The sequence below is a fragment of the Hemiscyllium ocellatum genome, chromosome 5 (genome assembly GCF_020745735.1).
Source record: "Hemiscyllium ocellatum isolate sHemOce1 chromosome 5, sHemOce1.pat.X.cur, whole genome shotgun sequence".
NCBI classification, from domain to species: domain Eukaryota; kingdom Metazoa; phylum Chordata; class Chondrichthyes; order Orectolobiformes; family Hemiscylliidae; genus Hemiscyllium; species Hemiscyllium ocellatum.
In genome coordinates, this window is record NC_083405.1 from 64,831,675 (window position 1) to 64,837,836 (window position 6,162).

The following is a 6,162-nucleotide window of genomic DNA, read 5'->3' on the forward strand; positions in this document are numbered from 1 at the left end:
GCCAGGAAGATCGCCGACGAATTCGCGCCCCCCCCCTATCGGGAATGACAACGGTTCTTTCGTCACCGCAACCATTTTCACCCCTTCGGTTGCTGTCGCCGCAGCCACTTCCGCCCCCAGTGACATCACTAACCTGCACGACCATAACGCCTCAGGTGTCTCCGCCCCCACGCCGACTTTCGTCACCACACGTAACCCCACCCCCACGCCGACTTCCGTCACCACGTGTGACCCCGCCCCCACACCGAGCTTCGTCACCACGTCTAACCCCGCCCCACGTCGATCTCCGTCCCCGCCCCTGCCCCTAACCCCGCCCCCACTCCCAGTTCCAGTCCCACACCAGGTCCTAGCTCCCAGCCTTGCCGGATCATCACCATCCCTCCAGACCTCCCCCTCTCTGAGGATGAAAGATCAGTCCTCAGCAGAGGCCTCACCTTCATTCTCCTACGCCCTCGGGTTAATGAGTTCAACACGCGGCGAGATATTGAACAATTCTTCCGCCGCCTTCGCCTCCGCGCCTACTTTTACAACCAAGACTCCCGACCACCCTCTGATGACCCCTTCTCCCGCCTCCAACACACCCCATCCACCTGGACACCCTGTGCTGGCCTCTTACCTGCCCTCGATCTATTTATAGCCAACTGCCGCTGCGACATTAACCAATCTGTCCACCCCTCTTACCCACTCCAACCTCTCACCCTCAGAACGTGCAGCCCTCCACTCCCTCCGCTCCAATCCCAACCTCACCATCAAACTGGCAGACAAGGGAGGCGCGGTAGTAGTTTGGCACACCGACCTTTATACCGCTGAGGCCAAACGCCAGCTCGTGGACACCTCCTCCTATTGCCCCCTTGACCATGACCCCACCTCCCACCACCAAACCATCATCTCCGAGACCATCCATAACCTCATCACCTCAGGGGATCTCCCATCCACCGCCTCCAACCTCATAGTCCCACAACCCCGCACCACCAGATTCTACCTCATGCCCTAAATCCACAAACCTGACTGCCCCGGCCGACCCATTGTCTCAGCCTGCTCCTGCCCCACCGAACTCATCTCCGCGTACCTTGACATGGTTCTGTCCCCCTTAGTCCAAGAACTCCCCACCTACGTTCGGAACACCACCCACGCCCTCCACCTCCTCCATGATTTTCGCTTTCCCGGTCCCCAACGCCTTATCTTCACGATGGACATCCAGTCCCTGTACACCTCCATCCCCCATCACGAAGGACTCGAAGCCCTCCGCTTCTTCCTTTCCCGCCGCACCAACCAGTACCCTTCCACTGACGCCCTTCTTCGACTGACTGAACTGGTCCTCACCCTGAACAACTTCTCTTTCCAATCCTACCACTTCCTCCAAACTAAAGGAGTTGCCATGGGCATCCACATGGGCCCCAGCTATGTCTGTCTCTTCGTAGGATATGTGGAACAGTCCATCTTCCGCAACTACACTGGCACCACCCCCCACCTTTTCCTCCACTACATTGATGACTGTATCGGCGCTGCCTTGTGCTCCCACGAGGAGGTTGAACAGTTCATCAACTTTACCCACACCTTCCATCCCAACCTCAAATTCACCTGGACTGTCTCAGACTCCTTCCTCCCCTTCCTAGGCCTTTCCATTTCTATCTCGGGTGACCGAATCAACACAGACATCTGCTATAAACCGACTGACTCCCACAGCTACGTGGACTACACCTCTTCCCACCCTGCCCCCTGTAAAAATGCAATCCCATATTCCCAATTCCTTCGTCTCCGCCGCATCTGCTCCCAGGAGGACCAGTTCCAATACAGTACAGCACAGATGGCCTCCTTCTTCAAAGACTGCAAATTCCCCCCCAGACGTGATTGACGATGCCGTCCACCGCATCTCCTCCACTTCCCGCTCCTCCGCCCTTGAGCCCCACCCCCCCAACCGCCACCAGGACAGAACCCCACTGGTTCTTACCTACCACCCCACCAACCTCCATATACAGCGTATCATCCGCCATCATTTCCGCCACCTCCAAACGGACCCCACCACCAGGGATATATTTCCCTCCCCTCCCCTATCAGCGTTCCGCAAAGACCACTCCCTTCGTGACTCCCTCGTCAGGTCCACACCCCCCACCAACCCAACCTCCACTCCTGGCACCTTCCCCTGCAACCGCACGAAATGCAAAACTTGCGCCCACACTTCCTCCCTTATCTCTCTCCAAGGCCCCAAGGGATCCTTCCATGTTCACCACAAATTCACCTGCACCTCCACACACATCATCTATTGCATCCGCTGCACCCGATGTGGCCTCCTCTATATTGGGGAGACGGGCCGCCTACTTGCGGAATGCTTCAGGGAACACCTCTGGGACGCCCGGACCAACCAACCCAACCACCCTGTGGCTCAACACTTTAACTCTCCCTCCCACTCCACCAAGGACATGCAGGTCCTTGGACTCCTCCCTTGCCAGAACATAACAACACGACGGTTGGAGGAAGAGCGCCTCATCTTCCGCCTGGGAACCCTCCAACCACAAGGGATGAACTCAGATTTCTCCAGTTTCCTCATTTCCCCTCCCCCCACCTTGTCTCAGTCGATTCCCTCGAACTCAGCACCGCTCTCCTAACCTGCAATTTTCTTCCTGACCTCTGCGCCCCCACCCCATTCCGGCCTAACACCCTCACCTTGACCTCCTTCCACCTATCACATCTCCATCGCCCCTCCCCCAAGTCCCTCCTCCCTACCTTTTATCTTAGCCTGCTGGACACACTTTCCTCATTCCTGATGAAGAGCTTTTGCCCGAAACATTGAATTTCCTGTTCCTTGGATGCTGCCTGACCTGCTGCGCTTTAACCAGCAACACATTTTCAGCTCTGATCTCCAGCATCTGCAGACCTCACTTTTTACTCAGCCCCCTCATGACTCCTTAGATACCGAAGGAGCAAGATTTGGAATATATCCAGTTCATTTAGACAAGTGGCAAGTAACATTTGCACCACACAAGTGCCAGACAATTACCATCTCCAACAAGAGAAATCTCAACATGTTGCTTGACATTCAGCGGTGTTGCCATCACTGAATCCTCCACTAAATCAACATCTTAATAGGCTACCAACTTTTACAAAAGATGAACTCAACTAGCCATATAAAAACAGTGGCTAAATGATCAGATCAGAGGATAGGAATCCTGCAGCAAGTAACTCACTGCCTGACTCTCCAAAGCATTCTACAAGGTACTACTCAGGATATGATGGGATGCTCCCAATTGCCTGGATGAGTGTAAATCCAACAATGCTATAGAAGCTTGACACCATCTTGGACAGAACTTGATTGATATCACATTCACAGACATCAGTCCCGTCGTAACAGACTCAGTCATTGCAGTGTGTACCATCTATTAAATGCACTGCATAAATTCACCAAACTTCCTTCGATACTGCCTTCCAAGCCCATAATCACTTCCATCTTGAACGATAAAGGCAACAGATACATAAGAACATCACCACCTGCAAGTTCTTCTCCAAGCCACTCTCCACCCTGACTCAGAAATATACTGCCCCTCCTTCAGTGTCAATGGGTCAAATCCTGGCACACACATTGCATGGAATTGTGGTCTGTAGTGGTTCAAGAAGGTAGTTCACCATTGCATTCTCAAGGGCAAGTAGGGATGGGCAATGCAGGTTGGCCTAGTCAGCAACATCCTAATCCTGTGAGTGAATTTAAAACACATCAAAATGGAATGCTGTATTACCTGGGAGCCAGAAAAACCTGGAGGCTTTGAGGAATTAATTCCTTCAAAATGTATCTGGAATTTCTTGAAGGCTGTTTAAAGTCAGAGCTATCATTACAATGAGCATTGTCAATTATTATATTTCAATCTGTGATTGACATCTGAGATGCTGTAAATTGAATAATATCTACCTACTTAAAATGTTTCAGCTTTGCGTAAATGCGCTGAAAGTGCATTAGCTGCTACCTCACAGGTTTGTGTAAGGTGTCTTTAAAGTGGTGGCTTTTTGTGTGTGTATCAGTTACTTTGGAAAAAAGTCTTTTGATGCAAACGTAAACCTGTTGTGGCCATTTTAAATACTGTTATATCAAGGAAATTAATGTTTTCCTTGTGTGTTGTGTACTTAGGTGTTATTGAGAATTGATACTGATGAATGCTTATAGGTCTGCGCCTGCGTGAATCCAAATATCTCATGTTAACTCAAATACAGATGGTGTTGTTACAGTGTGAGTGCATCACTTAATAAACAGGATAATGGGAATGAAAATGAAACCCCTTAAAAACCAAAATATAGCCCCAAAAATTATTAAGTAGGTCTCAAGAAAAGCTGAGGTTGCTCTCCAAAGGTCCAACAAGTTTGAAGTAATTGGATGATTTAGATAAAATTATGAAAGGTTTAGCTAGAATAAATATAAACTGTTTACATTAGCTCAAGGGTGATAATCAGATGACCCAGATTTAACTTAAATTAAATTGTTTAGCAAAAGAGTATGAAGTGACATGAGGAAAAGCTTTTATACAGATAGTGGTTAATATTTGGAATCCTTAATATTTAGATGGATACAAACCCAAATTAGCTATGAAAATGAAATTGGATAAATACTTGGAGAAGAAAATTAGGGAAAGAATAAATGGAGGAGGGGGTGGGGGTCTGGCAATTGTAGGACTGTTTGGATTTTTCTGTGAAACAACTGGAGCAAGCTTGATTTCCTCCTTCTGTGCTGCACTACGCTTTTGAATGCATGAAATAGAAGCTGTTGGGAGTGAAAAGAAGACAAGTGGACATATTGCATATGGAAACAGGAATAGCACCAGGACTCATGATTTCCCCCCGGCCCTGCTACTTGTCAGAAACCTCCCTGGCAATTATTTCTCCAGGGTTCAAATGCACAGCTTTCAGGCGATGTCTGGTATTCAACTGTTGGAGAATGGAAAATTTGGGCCTGCAATTTACAAAGTCCTATGCTCTCCTCCAGGAATCTGCCTCTTTTGAATGGGACAGAAGGCTGAATGCTAATCTCTTTTTCAGGTGAGCTGCCTGTTAAAGGCATGACCAGTGTCAAAAGCTCGTGTCGAGTAAGCCAATGAGGCCTGGTGATTCATGTTCATTCTCAAGTATGTGTTTGGGCATGTGCTAAAATGCACAACATAGAATTTATTCTCACAGCTGGCACCATGCCAAAATCTGCTTTTCTTTTATGTTGAACTATGTAAAGAGAGAAGCAGGAAAATCAGCTTAAGGAAGCCTCAGGCATTTAACAGCCATCTTTGACAACGATGTCAGTGAGAACTTGTAAAAACTTGACCTCAAAGCTTTCTTTATTGGCTTTCATTTTTTATTGAATGAGCATATATCTAGCAAGTGGTTAAAGTCAAGTAGTTTTGAAAAATAAATTCCACATAAACGCTACATATTTTGTCAAATTCCAGAAGTAAATTTCATTGAGACCATGAGCAAAAGGGAAACTTACTTTACCCTCACAAAGGAATTGTCCAGGTACTAATTATGTTAATTGCTTAGTTGATTTCTTCATTTAAAAAAAAATGTAATGCAGAAAATACAAACCATTAATTAGTCTACATTTAAGGATTTTCAAAGGGAGTGTTGGTATGCGCATGTATGCATTTATTTTATAGATTTTTAAAATAATATTTGCGATTATTTAAAATTATGAAGAATCTGAATAAACCAGCAAAACTCTGAAACTATGCATGCCGCAACACATTTATTCCACTTTAGACATTTATACTGGGATGATTAGGAAAGCATCGGCCTATATGAAGCCTGATGATTAGATTTTAGGGATTTTACAGTTGATATTTTCCTTAGATTTGGTGTCATAGACCACATTTGTAAGTGAGCAGTTCTATAAGGGGGACCCAAACTGTGATTTGCAAGCCCGAGTGGGATTGTGCTAAGTGTGTTTGGTATAATGAATGCCAAGGCAGCAATGGCAGCTGTAGATTGGAGACTCAGACTTGACAGTCCCGGGATTGGCTGTTTGCAATTTCTAAAGCTCCATCACTGACATCAACAGATTTTGCAGAATGCTTAGATTGAGTTGTTTCTCTGTCTGAATTCCTGCAGGTTGAACCCCCACACCTGTCAGTTTTCACTCTGTGGTTGCACCAAATGTGAAGCATTAAAATGAAGTTAGAACAGAAAAAGTTT